This window comes from Coffea arabica, chromosome 3c, assembly GCF_036785885.1.
Source record: "Coffea arabica cultivar ET-39 chromosome 3c, Coffea Arabica ET-39 HiFi, whole genome shotgun sequence".
NCBI classification, from domain to species: Eukaryota; Viridiplantae; Streptophyta; class Magnoliopsida; order Gentianales; family Rubiaceae; genus Coffea; species Coffea arabica.
In genome coordinates this window covers 4155603-4173698 of record NC_092314.1, presented here as the reverse complement: position 1 = coordinate 4173698, position 18096 = coordinate 4155603, and the positions used below count along the sequence as shown (strand labels likewise).

At 34.3% G+C, this 18096-nt stretch overlaps 1 protein-coding gene across 8 annotated transcripts in view; it reads right to left on the bottom strand.

The window, feature by feature from the left end:
- Positions 1 to 792: 792 nt before the first annotated feature.
- LOC113734236 (uncharacterized) overlaps positions 793 to 18096 on the bottom strand; it is a 40694-nt gene continuing 23390 nt past the window's right edge. Inside the window, exons 9-10 of one of the 8 annotated variants that reach the window (XR_011841470.1) lie at positions 8709 to 8786; positions 793 to 1515 (exon numbers count right to left, since the gene is read on the bottom strand). The gene's annotated coding sequence lies outside the window, so the exon portion shown is untranslated. Of the gene's footprint in view, positions 1516 to 7860; positions 8034 to 8124; positions 8787 to 18096 lie in introns of those variants that run through there. The other 7 variants (XR_011841466.1, XR_011841467.1, XR_011841468.1 and 4 more) reach the window with 7 other exon arrangements.

Here is an 18096-nt window from a genome sequence, read left to right as displayed (position 1 = left end):
CGTTTGGCATTATAGGAAATTCGATGGACTAATTCCCCTTATATTTTTTTTCTTTCATATAAACCTTGCTTAAACAAATTAAAATCGCATAGACATGTACGCATGATTATCATTATATACTGGGTCTCGAAATTTTGGTTTCTAACATTTAACTCTTTTTGTCTGACCATATCATGTTTTTTTTCCTCTTTAATTTGTTTCGTCTTTGATCCATCTAGGCCCTAATCGAGGGTCGAAATTTCTCAAAAGTTTCTAGAATTATAGAGCATCATTATGCGATACAAGTGTTAATGCAGTTATTATTTCTTCCCAAAGAATGGAACTGAAAATGGAGTCAAAAGAGTCGTTTAGCTTAATATGTCTAGAGCAGTTGATCAATGACAAACATATTCTTTTTTCTTTTATTCATAAGAAACTGATTATTCTAACTATTAAAGTCGGCATCCTTGTTTACTAGATATGATAGTGCGTGCAATCAACAATAATGTTACTCCGTAATTATCACTACAATCTCCACATCAATGTGTACATCTTTAGTAATAAAATCTCTTATCTTTGTTTGAGTAATTTGTGCTGTATGATTTCCAGCAAATTCAATAATAAAATCTTCTTCGTAGAGCACCTGGATAGAGGGTAGAAATTCATCTATATAGATGACAAGGATTTTAGCCATATTTACATGGAAGTTTTCTAAAGGAATTCACATCATCACATGTAGACAGTTAACATACCAATGCATCAATAAAATATAAGCTGACCACACAAGGTAAAGAGAGTAATCTCACCCAAAAGTGAATAGTAACACGGAAGAGAGACTCTTCATTTTCTGAACAGAGAATTCTTTACAACCGACTCCATAACTTTTTTACTTGTATGATCATTTTGAGGCCTAACTTCCTAGTTTAATCAAAGCCTGTGTAGTTGCAATTCATAAGGATTCTATTCTTATACATAATCTCAGCTTCTTGTAGTCGTTACTGGACCTGCAGTTAAACAAGTACCGATGGCACTTTTAAGATACTAATTACACCAATCAGAATGTAGAAAAGGATACTTTTTGCACTTTCACACAACCAACTCCAACCAGCAAAACGAAGAACCATCTTTTTCCCCCATGCTTTTACCGTTCTTTCTAAAAGGAGCATAGCAGGCTCCATTGCTGCAATAATTTTCATTTGGTACTAGCAAATTGAGGCAGGAGAGCGGCGGGAACCAACACCTGAAGGAAAGAGACTCGCAACTATGGTAAACATCTAGGATGTTGATATCATCTTCGATGGTCTTCAAATGAAGGCGCTGGGAGGTTTAGTACAAAGGTTTAAAAGCAGTAAGTGGAAGCATTAAACTCAGAAAACTAAAGCTGATAACAGGAGAGATTTGACAAGCTGATGTGAAGCACAAATAACAAGCCATCAACAGGGAAACTCTGGACGCATCATGTTGCTCACTAGGGAAGGACAACGAGAGTCTGCCAACATCCTTCACAATCCCCGCAAAACATACGGGATGGAAAAACTGAGTAAAAGATGTTAAGAGAATATAAGTATTCTTATACATAATAAATTAGTAAGAGTATTCTTATAAATAATTTATTAGTTTTGTATTCCTATAAATACTAGTTGATCACTCATAATACGGTGACTACATGTTTTTTTTCCAAAATACATATTCTCATGGTATCAGAGTTAAAGTCCTAGCGTTAGAGTTAAATATCTAGCTAAAGTCTTGTTCACGCGACACTGTTCATCGCGTACTGTTCACGTGGTGCTGTTCATCACGAGTTTTGACTATTTTTTTATTTGAAGTGTTATTCGCTATGGCTGAAAGTTTATCAAAAAGTATCGTGACGTCTACTAATATTATGACAATGGTGAAGCTTTAAATCATAAATTGAAAGTTCTATACACTAATTATCAACAGTGGTCAAAAGCCATTAAGATTTATCTGACAGGTTTAAGAAAGCAACGATATCTCACAGATGACTCTCTTATGGAGGACAACAAGAGACTAATGTGGATTCAAGAGGATGCTCAAATTCTTGGAGCAATATGGGATTCTATGGAGCTACGAATTACTTACATGTGTTCTCATTGTAAGATAACAAAAGAAGTTTGAAATTATGTCCGGTTATTATACCGCAGCAATCTTTCACAAATGTATAAAATCTCTTTGGAGTATTTTCAGTTGCAACAAGATAACAAGACAGTAACTGAATACTTTGCTGATCTCAAACGAATTTCAAAAGAATTAAATGTTGTAATGTCTCTTTCAAATAATATTATAGTTATGCAGAGGCAAAGAGAATAAATGCTTATGCTCAAATTCTTGGCTGGCTTTAAATCAGAATTTTAACCAATCAAATCTCAAATTTTAAGAGGTGAACAATTACCATCCTTTGCAGAGGCGTTGCTCATGTCTTACGTTCTGCATCTAAAGACAATGCATAGGATGATGGTGCTCTAATTAATGACAAGTCTGCTTTAGTTGCTAATAACAATTGGATAAAGCAACTTAGCCCTGGACGTGAGCAACTTAGTTTTGGACGTGGCTCTCATGGAAGAAGAAGTAGAGGAGGTCGTGGGGGTCGTGGAGGTCGAGGCACCTGTGAGTGCACTCATTGTGGTTTGAAGAATCACACTCGTGATACTTGTTGAGATTTAGTTGGAAAACCTCATCGGTTTGCTAATGCGGTTACCACTAACCAACCTGAATCAAATTCTTCAGCACAAAGGTTCCAGAAGACTTTTATCATATCAGAGAAAAATTATGTCAAATTTCTGCAGTACCAAACTGTAAATCACACATCTTTTCCTTCTGCTTCTTTAACAAAAAAAAGTAATGCTATGGCTTGTCTCTTCACATTCTCTAATTTTGACTCATGAATTATTAATTCTGGGGCTACTGATCATATGTCAAGGACCTCTAGAAATTTTTCTAATTTTCAAGAGTCTACCTCATTTCATGTTACTTTAGCTGATGGATCTACAACTAAAATTAAAGGATTAAGCACTGTAAAAATTAACTCATCTTTTCCATTGTCTTTTATTCTTTACGTACCCAATTTGCCTTTTAATCTAACGTCCGTTAGTAAGCTTACTAAATTTCTACAGTGTTTAGTTACTTTTTTTTTCCTGATTTTGTTGTTATTTAGGATTTGAAAACAAAGAGGATGATTGGTGGAGTGTATGAGCATAATGGTCTTTATTTTGTCAACTCCAATGATCTGATTGCGTGTCCTGCTACTGTTTCTCATCTTGAAATTCATTGTCGTTTTGATCATCCGTCTCTACAAAATTTGAAGAAATTGGTTCCAACCTTGAGTCAGTTATCTTCATTAAAATGTGAGTCTTGTCAGTTAGAAAAGTATCATCGTGTTTCTTTTGTCTGTAGAGTCAATAAATGAGTTTTTGAACCCTTTTTATTAGTTCATTCTAATGTTTGGGATCCTAATCGAGTCACTTCAAAATTAGATTTTAAATATTTTATAATTTTTGTTGATGATTTTTTCAGAGTTATATGACTTTATTTAATGAAAGATCGTTTAGAACTATATTTCATTTTTTTGTACATTTGTTACAGAAATAAAAAATCAATTTGGTGTTCCTATACGTATACTTCGTAGTGATAATACGAAAGAATGTTTTTCCACTCCTATTTATACCTTTATTGTGACGGCCCCACTTCTTCCTTAGACAAACCCAATGGTATCGGCGGGACGCCTGTCTAGCACTTGTCAGGACTCTGTGACGGCTGAAAAATTCGTTCATATTTTCTTAAAATTTTCTACTATTTTGATTAAATTACTTTATAATATCTTTACTACTTATTTACTCTCTCAATAGTTGCAATAAATAAGAAATTTAAGAGTTTTACCCTTAATTTTATAGTTCGAGTACACTAGAATTTTCGCGTATTTTGGCCATGTAATTACTTGGTGAGATGTGTGTACTAAATTCGGTGGTTAAAAGTGAGTTTTATATAAGAAAAAGTGTGTTATTAGAAGTGTTAATAATAAGTGAATGACTCATAAGTGAAAACACTAGTGCGCGCGAGTTAGGAAAAAACGACTCGAACCGACGTGCACCGTTTGCTACCGATTGACTGCACTACTTGAACACTATTTTATTACCTTAATATCCTTACTTTTATTTCATCTAATTAACCCTAAAATATCCCTTAAACCAGCCACAATTTTTGACCAAAGAAAAGAGAGAAAAGAAGAAAAATTTGAGATTCAATCCTAAGGTGACACTTGGAAGTCATCCAATCAACTTTGACCCAACCCAAGTGCTATCTTCTTATATTTCTTGGAACTTCATTCCTTCCTCATTTCCTCCATAGTGGCCTAGAGTTTAAGGGAAAAAAGAGAGAAGAAATACCATATTTTCAATCTTAATTTTTGGCTTTGTTTGAATTGAATTCAAAATCTAAACCAATTAAACTCTCACTTGGGAACTTAGGAAGCTTTGTGTGGTAAAACTTTGGAAGGAAAAGTTGTGATTTTCTCTTGCAAACATCCTTGATGAGGTATTATAATTTTATTTCCTTTTCTTGTACTTAATCTTGTTAAAGTTTGATTAGAAGTTTATATTATTGGCTTATGTTGGTGAATTAGTTAGTTTTGAATGATATGGTGGAATGTTGAATTAGGATTTGAGATTTTCAGTTGTGTTTATGGTTGTTTATATAGCATATGATGTTGATAAACTTGGTAGGGATTTGGGGTAATGATTCAAGACATGAATGTTAATTTTTAGCATTGAATCATCAAATTTTCAACCTTAAGAATGAATCTGCCCTGTTATTGACCTATATGCTCATCCATGTTAGAGGCCGAATCAAATCCAGGTCAAAACATGAAAGTTGTAGGGAATGGAGTTAACTAGCTGCCTGCAAAATTCAATTCAATCGGAGTATTGTAGCAAATGAAATGACTAAAATACCCCTGACTGCCAAATACCCTAATTCGCGGGCAGTTTTCTGTCTTTTCAGAAATTACACATTTTGACCCTGAAAATGCACGAACTAGATGTCGATGCCTTCATAGGAAATGTAGTTCTCCGTCTTAGTTTCGAAATGCTTTAAAATTTATCCCAATCCGATAAGCATAGTTTCAGTTGTGATCGAAACGCCAAGAGACGTCAAACTTGCTATTTAGCCATTTGTCTTTAAAACTTGTTCTCGGTCGCATTGTTAGACTTGTCTTGTAATTGGATGAATTGAGGAATATTGCTGATGTGTGACTTTGGGCTGAATTGAGAAAAATAATGAAATCATAAATGGTTGAAAAATAGCTATATACATAGGACATACCGCCCGAATTCTCACTCGAGGGTTAGACGTGCGTACTCGCGACTCGAGCGAAGATTTGATGACAAATTGAACTTGAATTATCTAAGGTATTCAAATCTTCTTTCATAAAGGTGTATAAGCTGGAATTTGGCCGAAACTTGTATCCTTGAAGGAATGATAGTAACGACCAGTAGGAATACGTTTTCCTTGTCTTTTTGACTCAAATGAAAATTCCAAAGTTTTAATCGCTTCATTGTCAAAACTAAAACAAGCGCGCATACGTTTCTTTACCCTTTTTGCCACTTTGGTCATTTTATTTTTTATTTCCATTGTGATGGTTGTTTGACTGATAGTTGAGTATAATCTTCTATCACAGGCAGTGACGACCCGGACGGAGTCTGTGGACCTGTATAAATTGCCTTGATTTACGTGCTAATTATTTTGGGCGAGTAATTGGATTTGTTTATGTAATAAATTATCAAAATACTTTGTATAAGTTAAATGGGTACTTAGGCGAGAATGTACTTTATCTCACTCGACCTAAGCCCATTCTCTGTTCTTGATTTAATATGTGAGAATACATGTCTTGTATTAAGTATCACCCCTTTTACTGTGTACTATTGGGGTGATTACATGACTTGAGTATTTTGATGAGTACTTTGTTAAGAGATATCCTTTGTTGAGAGATTGGATATCTCAGGGTTTGGTTCCAGTCCGATTTCAAAGGTAGACAGACTATTCGATCCGATTGGGGTTTGGTCGAAACCAGTTCAATTTCCCGAGCTTGACCACCAGTTGACACTTCGTCAACCAAAATACTCATAGTCTGTACACTCCACTTACTTTCCTCGTTCACCTTATTAACCCTCGCTAACCAGTCAACAACACACAGTAGTTCGAGCAAAAAGCAAAATCACTTTGCTTTAACGAAGAACAAAATCCCAAGAAAAAAGCTATATACAAAAGGTATGCCCAAATTTTCAGCCATTTATGGCTTCATTGTTTCCGTTATTCAACCCAAAATCACATATCAGCAATGTTAACACAATACCCCTTCAACTAGACTCAATGTCATTCAATTACAAGACAAGTCTAACAATGCGACCAGAAACAAGTTTTAAAGACAAATGACTAAATAGCAGGTTTGACGTCTCTTGACGTTTCAGTCACAACTGAAACTACGCTTATCGGATTGGGATAAATTTTAAAGCGTTTCTAAGTTAAAGCAGAGAACTACATTTCCTATGAAGGCATTGACATTTAGTTCGTGCATTTTCAAGGTCAAAATGTGCAATATCAGAGAAGACAGAAAACTGCTTGCGAATTAGGGCATTTGACAGTCAGGGGTACTTTAGTCATTTCACATGCTACAGTGCTCCAATTGAGCTGAAATTTTACAGTCAACTAGTTAACTCCATTCCCTACAACTTTCATGTTTTGACATAGGCCTGATACACCCTCTAACATGGACGAACATACAGGTCAGTAACAAGGCAAATTCATCCTTAAGGCTGAAAATTTAATGATTCAATGCTAAAAATTAACATTCATGTCTTGAATCACATCCCCAAATTCCTATCCAAACTCATCAACATCATATGCTATAAAAACAACCATAAACACAACTGAAAATTTCAAACCTAACTCAACATTCCACCATATTATTCAAAACTAACTAATTTACCATAATAAGTCAAGAATATAAGCTTTTAATCAAATTTTAATAAGATTAAATACTAGAAAAGGTAAGGAAACCATAATACCTCATCAAGAATGCTTGCAAGAGAAAATCACAACATTTCCTTCCAAAATTTTACCACACAAAACTTCTTAAATTCTCGAGTTTAATTGGTTTAGATTTTAGATTCAACTCAAACAAAGCCAAAAATCAAGATTGAAAGTGTGATGTTTCTTCTCTCTTTTCTCCCTTCAACTCTCGGCCACCCTGGAGGAAATGAGGAAGGAATGAAACTCCAAAAAAGATTAGAAGATAGGACTTGAGTTGGGTCATCGTTGTTTGGATGACTTCCAAGTGTCACCTTAGGATTGAATCTCAAAATTTTCTTCTTTTCTCTCTTTTCTTTGGTCAAAAATTGTGGCTGGTTTAAGAGATATTTTAGGATTAATTAACTGAAATAAAAGTAAGGATATTAAGGTAATAAAATAGTGAACAAATGGTGCACTCAATCGGTAGCAAACGGTGTACATCAGTTCGAATCGTTTTTCCCTAACTCAGGCACACTAGTGTTTTCACTTATGATTCGTTTATTTATTATTAACACTTCTAATCACACATTTTTTCTTATATAAAACTCATTTTTAACCACCAAATTTAGTACACACATTTCATTAAGTGATCACATGGTCAAAATACGCGAAAATCATAATGTACTCGAATTATAAAATTGAAGGTAAAACTCTTAAATCTCTTATTTATTACAACTATTGAAGGAGTAAATATTATAAAGAGAAAATTTTAAGAAAGTATGAATGAATTTTCCAATTATCACAGACTCACTACGAGACAATTCAAACTTATGGATAACAATCAACAACAAGAGTCAAAGCTGCAAAGAAAAGGTCGCTTCCTCAATAATATTCAATTTTTACATTACAAGATACTAAGTACATCACTTTTCCCAAAATATACAATTTTCAAAAGTCATCTAATCAATTACATTCAAAACCCTAATCAACAGTGCATCAAGTCGGCTTCTCCATAAATCTTTTTATTTCGACTCCTGTTAAGGAAAACAAATCTAATATGATGAACTAATGCTCTACGAGACTAAGAAAAGCATGCAAAACAGATTATTCAAATAACAATAGCCCTTATACAAGAATTAAAATTATAACATTCAAATAGTTCCCAATTAACAGTAAAACACACTTGAAAAGGATATGTGACCTCTCAAGAGCTATATTACACTTACTCTGCCAATGCTGGATTCAAAACCTCAACAAGCTGACATTCCGTCAACCAGATTGGTTATAAGTCCGTAGAACCCACCAACTTCGCACTCTCGATCACCGTTATACCTCCTGTTCCGGGCCCGCGCTCTTTTTATATAAGGCGACACTAATTGAATATGTCAAGCGAGATTTCTCCAATAGATCAACCTTATAAATTTTCCTCGTGACTCACCAAGTTTCACGACCAAACTCATGTCTGCTCGAGTCGCAAGGTCGACCGATGAGTTTGGGCGTCCCCTACTATTATAATCTATAAGTCGATGAGATTCAATATTACAACACTTCACTTTATTCACTTAACAATTCATTTCATGCAATTCAAATACAATTCACTTAAACGAGAACGAGTGCAATAAAGTATACACTTGACTCAACACTTGCAAAATACTCAATTAATAAGAGCAATTAAGCACGTAGCAACACTTCATACATTTGACACTCACCAAGTCAAAAGTGGATACGTGAGCAAATAAATTTTCAGGCGTCCACTCCGAGATCCTCTTGAAAATCCTCTTGAGCGCCTGAAAAATTAACGATTTTCTATCATTCACAACCATGCATCAATTAAGGATGAATATACACATATTTAGATCTTAAGACAATGTCCTAAAAGTAAACTTTAATTGCAAAAAATTGAGATTCGAAAATGAGGATTTAAAAACTCAAGAGAAACTTGTCTCTCCCGTGAAAACGGGTTTAAAATGATTTATCAATATCAAAAGAAAGTAACAAGTTCATAAAAACTCATTTCCTTAAGAAATCAAAAAATTTTAGTTTTGCGCGACAATTTTCGAAAAATCAAATTTTGAGTTTGGCACGTCCAAAAATGAAAAACTCTACACCGTTGGAAACTAGGTTCAGAGTACTAAAAGTTCCTAGAAGCCATTTTTTTCAAGATTTCAAACGGAAAGTACTCATTTTTCAACTCAAAATTTCAATTCCAATAGGACAAGTTTGAACTAGTCTTGATTTTGCAGTCATCGTTGAAAATTCGACGTAATTCACAGAAAGTGAATCAGCCCTTGAAATTCGTAACACAATAAGAATTCTAAACAAGATTTCAAACACGAAAAAATGAACTAGATTCGAAATTTTGAACGTCAAAACATAGCTGTTCAAAGTCGGTTAACATTCACTACTAAAACAGTGAATTTTCAGATTTGAAAAGCATTTTTGGGTATGTTATTTGGATATTGAAATGGTATTGAAATTATACCAAATTTAATATACTTAAATTTTCATATGTGAACTAGCATTCTATAAAATTTCACGCAAAAACTCACGTGTTAAAGCAGTTAACAAAACTACCCAAGTTCAAAAAATGTTTCAAGGCCAATCTGCCCTCATGCTTTTCTTTCTTTTCCAAATATTTTGCACAAAGAAATCACCTCCAATTCGATCCATTTTGAAACCAAGGTCCTATAAACATTTAATAAGCAATTGACATCAAAATTTTTGAAACAAAACATCTCAAAACAACTCTAGCCATTCGGCTAGGAAGAAAGGAAAAACTTCCAATTTTTCAGCTTTATCGCACTTTCAAAATCAAACATTTCACCCAATACAAGTTCAAATTGGGAATGGTTTACGGCGTTACAAATTAGGTTCAAAACGGTACATTTCATCAGAAAGAATCGTTTTCAAAATCAGTTCAAAAGTGAGAGAAAATAAAGCCATAAGACGCAGCTTCTCCATTCCTCACGAACAGACAGTCACAACAAGACAGTCAACTTTGTTGAATTACTACGGTTCACTCAGTTCAAACTAACAAATAATTTTTATACCGTTAAAAGGTTATGAATGTCTAAATTTGAATGCCGTTAACGACACTCAATTTTGACTTTTGTACAGCAAGTTATGTTCAAATGAAGAGACACTATTCGACTGCCCAGATCACCATTTTCAAATTTCTTTCAATTTCGAAACTCTAGTTTTGAGCAACCAATTGAAACGATTTTTGCAAGACACTTTGTACACACAATACACCACATATAATCATCAATTTCATAGTCAAACAACCAACAAAAATTCGAATTACAAACAAGACAACAATAGGACAGTTTCAGCTATCTTGCACTTCCATTTCTCCTTCGATTTTTTCTTCACTTTCTAATCAATATCATCTCTTATAACACATAAACATCAATCAATCAATCACACCCCAAGTTAGCTACCTATAATCCACCTCTAGGCCGCTAATCTAAAAATTAAAACGAGAAATAAAATTCATCAAATCCTCTAATTTATTTCTTGTTTAAGGTTTCAAACCCATGCAAAATCAACCATGATTTCTTAAAAGAAATGGAAAGATTGGTAGAGTTCAAGGATCACCTCTAACCCTAGATGAAAAATCAGATTTTCCACCACAATTCCCCCAAAAAGCTCCACAAGGTGATGTCTTTCTCCAAGTTAGAGTGATTCTCCAAGAACTAGAAGCTTGGATGAAGTTTTGCTAGCAAGATGGAAGCCTGAAATGAAGAGATTTTTACTTCCTTTTACTTTGCTAGTTTCGGCGGACCAAGACAGAAAGAGAGAGTGTTTGGTAGGTATGAATCTTGTCTTGGAAGCTTTAAGAAATTGTGACCAAGAAGTTTTGCAAATGTCAACTTCAAATAGTGTCGTGCGCGAGTTTCGTACCACCATTTTCTATCTTGTTTGTTGCACTAGTGCACTAATTCTCAAATATAATTCCTTGAACACTGTATTTATTTACTCTTAGTAATCTAATATTAATTTCTCAAATATCCACTTAGCCATTTTGACGCGAAATACGCGAACTTTTGATTCGTGCGCGATAAAGCGAAATTTAAAAGAAATTCATATAACGATAATATAATTAACTAATATTAGGGTAAATAATTATAAAAAATAATTATTTTAAAAATAAAAATATGAGTCCTCACATCCTTTCCCCCTTAAGAGAATTTCGTCCACGAAATTCATACCTTGATTTAGAAATGGATTTAAATATTTTTCTCGAATTTCCTTTTCTACTTCTCAAGTTGCTTCCTACAGTCCATAGTTTCTCAATAAAACTTTCACCAACAGCATTCGTTTATTTCTCAATTTTTTCACTTTACAATGTAGAGGCTCTATCGGTTTCTCTTCATAGATCAGTGCCTCGTCGATTTCAATATTTTTCGGTTGCAGGACATAAGATGGATCTAAACAATATTTCTTGAGTTTGGACACGTAAAAACCGTTATGGATCCAAGATAAACTTGGTGACAATTCTAATTTTTAAGCCACATTTCTTATATGTTGAAAAATCTTATATGGTCTTATAAATCCGAGTTGTAGTTTCTTTCCTTTTCCTGCTATCAAATTCACTTTCAGATGAATAATCTTACGAAAAACTTGGTTTACAACCTCAAATTTTAAATCCTTCCTGCGGTTATCTGCATAACTCTTCTGACGACTTTGAGCAGTTTGTATCCTTTGGCGTATCAACTTCACCTTTTCGTACGCCTCCTCAATCTATGGCACTGTAATTGGGTCTAAATCCTTTCTTTCACCTATTTTATTCTAACAAATTGGTTATCAACATTTTCGATCATGTAGAGTTTCGTACGGAGCCCTTTGAATAGATAAATGATAAGTATTATTATAAGCAAATTCTGCCAATGTCAAATACTTACTCCAACTCTCTCCAAAATCCAAAATACAGGTTGTCAACATATTCTCTCGAATCTGAATTGTCCTCTCAAATTATCCATCAGTCTGGGGATGTAAGTAGTGCTAAAATTGAATTTAATCCCCTAATCGTGAAACAAACCGTGGGTCTCGATCGGACACAACCCTTATTGGAATTTCATTTAGCTTTATAATTTCATCCAAATACAGTTTAGCTAACTTCTCCAATGAGTACTTCATACTAATCGGCAGAAAATGAGCCGATTTAATCAATCTATTATTACTCAAATGGTGTCGTGACCTCTTTATGTCCAAAGGAATTCAGATACAAAATTCATGATAATATTTTTTCATTTTTACTTGGATATCACTAAAGGTTGCAATAGACCAGACAGTTTTTGATGCTCGATTTTAACCTGCTAGCAAATTAAGTAAGTCTGGACAAACTGAGCAATTTCCTTTTTCACGCTCTCCCACCAGTACAAACTCATTAAATTCTGATATATTTTATTCCATCCAGGATGTACCGTGTACTTCGATCGATGTGTTTCTTTCAAAATTTTCTTCTTAAACCCTTCGTCCTTTGGCACCACGATACGATTCCGAAATTTTTGTACACCGTTCATTCCTAACTTAAAATCCGATTTTTCTCCCATATTCACTTTCTCCAATCACTTTTACACTTCAAAGTGCTTCTCTTGAGTTTCCTTGATACGTTCCAACAAAGTGAATTTCACGATAATGTTCTCCAGAATCACTTTTCTCGGTTTGAATCGGGAATTCCAACAACTAACCTCTTTCAGCAAATGCAATTCTTTAATCATCAAACCTACCACCTGCACTTGACGACTTAAAGCATCTGCCACCACATTAGCTTTTTCAAGATGATAATTAATCGTACAATCATAATTTTTCAAAAATTCCATCCACCTACGTTGTCTCAAATTCAGCTATTTTTGAAAAAATAAATACTTAAAACTTTTGTAGTCAGTGAAAACCTCTAACGTCACCTCATAAAGGTAATGCCCGCACTTTTTTAATGAAAATACTACAGCTACTAACTCCAAGTTATGAGTTGGGTAGTTTCTCTCAAGAGATTTTAATTTCCTAGAAACATACGCTATCACTTCATCATTTTGCGTCAACATACATCAAATGCTTCTTTAAAAGCATCTGTATATACCACAAAACTATCACCTCCGCTCGTAAAGGCTAACACAGGTGCATCGGTTAAGCACTTTTTTCACTCTTGAAATTCTTCCTCATATTTAGAATCCCAAAAAATTTACCATGCTTTTTAGTCAACTTAGTTAAGGGTCTTGCAATTTTAGAAAAATTCTTGATAAGTCGAAGGTAATATTCAACTTTTGATACGTCGAAAGTAATATTCAGCTAACTCTAAGAACTCCGAATTTCGGTAAGATTTTCTGGTCGTTTCCTCTTGAAACGGCTTCTCCTTTAACTAAATCTATAACAACTCCTTTCTTATATATTACATAACCTTAAAAGGCTACTTCTCCTAATCGAACTCATAATTATTGAACTTAACGAAACTTAACGCTCTTTCGGAATTTATAAAACTATCATCAGGTGTCTTTCATGATCTTTTCAAACTTTAAAATATATCGATATATTGTCAATAAATGCCACCATAAATTAATCCAAGTACAATTCAAAACTCCGATGCATTAGATCCATAAATGCTGCGAGTGCATTAGTCAATCCTAAGGACGTAACTGAAAATTCAAAGTGCCCATATCTTGGATTGAAAGCGATCTTAGGCACATTAGTTTCTAAGATTCTCAGCTGGTAATACCTCTACTATAAATCTAACTTGGATAGTACCACGGCTTCTTACAGTTGATCGAATTTTTATCCATATAAGGCAAAATTGTTCTTAATGGCCACATTGTTCAAGTCTCTCGAGTCTATGTATAATCTTAAACTTCCATTCCAAATATTATATCTTGTCCCCTAATTGTTAGACACATCAAATCTATCAAATATTTCCTTTCACCAACTCAAATCTCACAATTTTAATACATCAAGTTGGCAATCAAGCATTGGGTCCCAGTTTTAACCCCAAGTTCTCGATTTTTAGTCCACCGCCGACCCCTAGTCACCTCCAAGACCTGAGGTCTACCCATGCTTTCAAGTACAATCCCGACCACGTTTACTACCGTTCATGTCTTATTACCAATCCAAAGGCGTGGGGCAAAGTTTAAATATACTTGTAAGCCATCAAATCAATTGAAAACAAGTAAATTATCATACGTTATAAAAAATCATAATAGCTACATCAATTTGGAATAAGATTTTCAAATCATTTTAAAAGAAGAAGGGAAACAACAAAATCATAACAAAACGTGTCGAATTGCCAAAATACAAAACAACAAAAGTACTTTCCCTTTTACAAAAGATTACTGCCTCTAAAATGTCAGCCTAGATTAGGTAAATCTACAGCTCCTATTCCTCAAGCGGAGTCAAATCCATCCCTACCCGTATTACTTCCATTATTTGGATCTCTCTCACAACCATTAGCATTAATCACCCCTTCTGGCCCTCAACTGCTTTACAGTTGATCTAGTAGGCTGCTAAGTATTTTCTCTTTTCTTAGAAGCTCTATGGCAATTCCAAAACTCATACTCGATACTACTACACCTCAGACATTTTTCTTATTTTCTTCATCACTCTATCTCAGCGTGATTAAACTTGCCACAATATTCATAAATTACGAGAGGAGTCACGACATGACCAATTTGAGAATTTTCCTTGTATTTCTTTTCCAGTCTTACGTTCTTGCGTAGCAAATCAATTTTCTTCGCATATTTTTGTTTTCACAGTCCATCTCAATAGTCAGCCAATTTCTTTTGAAATTTTACTTCCTTCCGAAGAATGTCCATTTTCTTATGCAACTCTCCCAAATTTGTCATCTCACCAGTTGGCTTAAGTCAACTGCTAGTTTGCGACACAAATCGAGAGATCAAAATAAGTAACTATTCACAATGGAAGCTCTAACCATATTATTCTTTTATTCTTTTGCTTCTAGGTTACCCTAAAATATCAAATTTAACTATTCTCCACTTAATATGAACGAGCTCTTGAGTTTCCACTAGATTACTATCACCACTTATAAACATAACAAAATACGAAGATCTTATTCCTTAATACAAAAGTTCCACAATCTAATTCACTCTTCAATACTCATCTACAACGTTGCTCGGGAAGCAACCCTAACCTCTTACTTCAACCAGTGCCTCATTTCATTCTCTCCAACTAATCTACTATTTTGAAGTTAGACCCTCCGTGAAACTTAGATGGGCGAACTTCAAGAATCACTCTATCCTCACACCTCTCTTAATATTTAGGTTGGTTGATTAGTTTAGGAATTTGGTTTGGTCCAGATACCACTCTCTAATCATCCCCTTGAGTTTGGGGTTGCCTAACCCCTCGTCCTCAACCTCTTTCACTCTTTTGATCGTTCATAAATTTAACATTTATAAAATCATGACGTAATATAAATACACATAAGCAAAATTTGAAAATGACACTTTGATCATGCAAACAAAAATAATTAGGGAGACCGAAATAATTGTAAATGTGTATAACCTATAACAGATTTGAAATCATAAAGCAACAAGGTCGAACACCTCATACGTAACATTCAATTACTTCAAAAAGGTAGGAAACATAGTGAAACAAAATACAAAATGCAATGACCTTTGAACAAATACCACCCCGATTATACTTCACGAAACTATTAAAGTAGACTAAATCACTAGTTTAAAGATTGACGGAACCAAAAGTCTCTGCTACTTCAGTAGGATCATTTCCATCTTCAGCACTAGCAGTTTCTTGCCATCCACCACTTATTCGATCAAGGTAACATGCCCAGCCATCAACTCATCCGTCCGGTCTCTAATTTCATGTACTACCTTAACAAGCCGGCTCTTAACCTCCTGAACCTGCTTACAAGAAGTCTTAGTTTTTTCTTCGCTCCTCAAGTACCTCCGTCTCCAATTCATGAATTCTAGTAGTTTGGGCATCCACAGTTGCCCTCAGTCATCGATTATCCTCTCGCACTACCCCATTCTTCTCGGATACCCGTCTCTGGTCATCGATTATCGCTAACATCACGTTATTTAAATACGAGTAAGTCCTTTAACAGTCACATAAAATCCTAATTCGGCGAGTTGGGTTATATCTCCAACGAGCACCTTTAGACTTTTCTTGATAACATATCACCGAAAGAAGGTCCCGAGACGGCTCAATACCACCATTACCTTCCATAACTTACACCTAAAATTAAAAGTTTAGATGAATCAAAGTATACTAAATAAACTATGTCCGATCATTTCATACTATCCCACATATCTTTCACAAGATCAAGACTCCTAATTGTTCACTAGTTCAAACTTAAGCTCTAATTTTCTTTTCTACAAGCGGTCACGTAATTCTTAAACCAATCCCACAATCCGACATCCTAAACTTCAAGTTTAGGATACACTACAACGATCTAAAACCTAAATTCTAATACCAACTGTGACGCCACCATTTCTCCCTAAGACGAACCCAAGGGTATCGACGGGACGCCTGTCTAACTCTCGCCAAAATTCACTGCGAGACAATTCAAACTTATTGATAACAATCAACAATAAAAGTCGAAGCTACAAAAAAAATATCGCTTCCTTAATAAGTATTCAATTCTTACATTACAAGATACCAAATACATTACTTTCCTCAAAATATACAATTTTCAAAAGTCATCTAATCAATTACATTCAAAATCCTAATCAAAAGTGTATCAAGTAGGTTTCTCCATAACTCTTTTCATTTCGACTCCTGTTAAGGAAAATAAATCTAATGGGATAAGCTAATCAAGCTTTTTGAAAGAATTGTGGTGAAAAATCTAATTTCTCATCTAAGGTTAGAGGTAACCCTTGAACTCTATCAATCTTTGCATTTCCTTCAAGAAATCATGGTTGATTTTGCATGGATTTGAAACCCTAAACAAGAAATAGGCTAGAGGACTTGAACAATTTCATTTCTTGCTTTAATCTTTAGGCTAGCGACTTGAGGTGGATTATATGTAGCTGATTTGAGGTATAATTGGTTGATTGATGTTGTTTGTGTGTCGTATGAGATGATATTGGTTAGAAAATGAAGAAAAAATAGAAAGCGAAATGGAAGTGCAAGTTGGTAGAAACTGTCCTGTTATTATTTTGCTTGTAATTCAAACTTTTGTTAGTTATTTGACTATGAAATTGATGATTATATATGATATATTATGTGTACAAAGTACCTCGTGAAAATCGTTTTAATTAGTTACTCAAAACTAGAGTTTTCGAAATTGAAAGAAATCTAGAAATGGTGATCTGGACAGCCGAACAATACCTCTTCAATCGAGTATAACTTGCTGTACAATAGTCAAAATTGAGTACCGTTAGCGGCATTCAAAACTAGACATTCATAGCTTTTTAACGGTATAAAAATCATTTACTAGTTCGAACGAGTGAACCGTAGTGATTCAACACAGTTGACTATCCTATTGTGACTGTCTGTCCGAGAGGAATGGAGAAGCTGCGCCTTGTGGCTCTGCTCTCTCACTTTTGAACTGATTTTGAAAACGATTCTTTCTGATAAAATGTAACGTTTTGAACCTAGTTTGCAATGCCTTAAACAATTCCCAATTTGAATTTGTATTAAATGAGATGTGATATGATTTTGAAAGTGCGACAAAATTAAAAAACTGAAAGTTTTTCCTTTCTTGCTAGTCGAATGGTTAGAGTTATTTTGGAATATTTTGTTTCGAAAATTTTGATATCAATTGCTTATTAAATGTTTATAGAACTTTGATTTCAAAATAGATCGAATTAGGGCTGATTTTATTGTGTAAAACATTTGGAAAAGAAAGAAAAGCATGAGGACAGATTGGCCTTGAAACATTTTTCAAACTTTGGTAATTTTGTTAACTGCCTTCCCACGCGAGTTTTTGCGTGAAATTTGATAGAAAGGTAGTCCACATATGAAAATTTAGGTGTACCAAATTTGGTTTAATTTCAATACCATTTCGATGCCCAAATAACATCCCAAAAATTATTTTTCAAATTTGAAAATTCACTGTTCTAGTAGTGAAAGTTAACCGACTATGAACTGCTATATCTTGACGCTCAAAATTTCGAATCTAGTTCCGTTTGT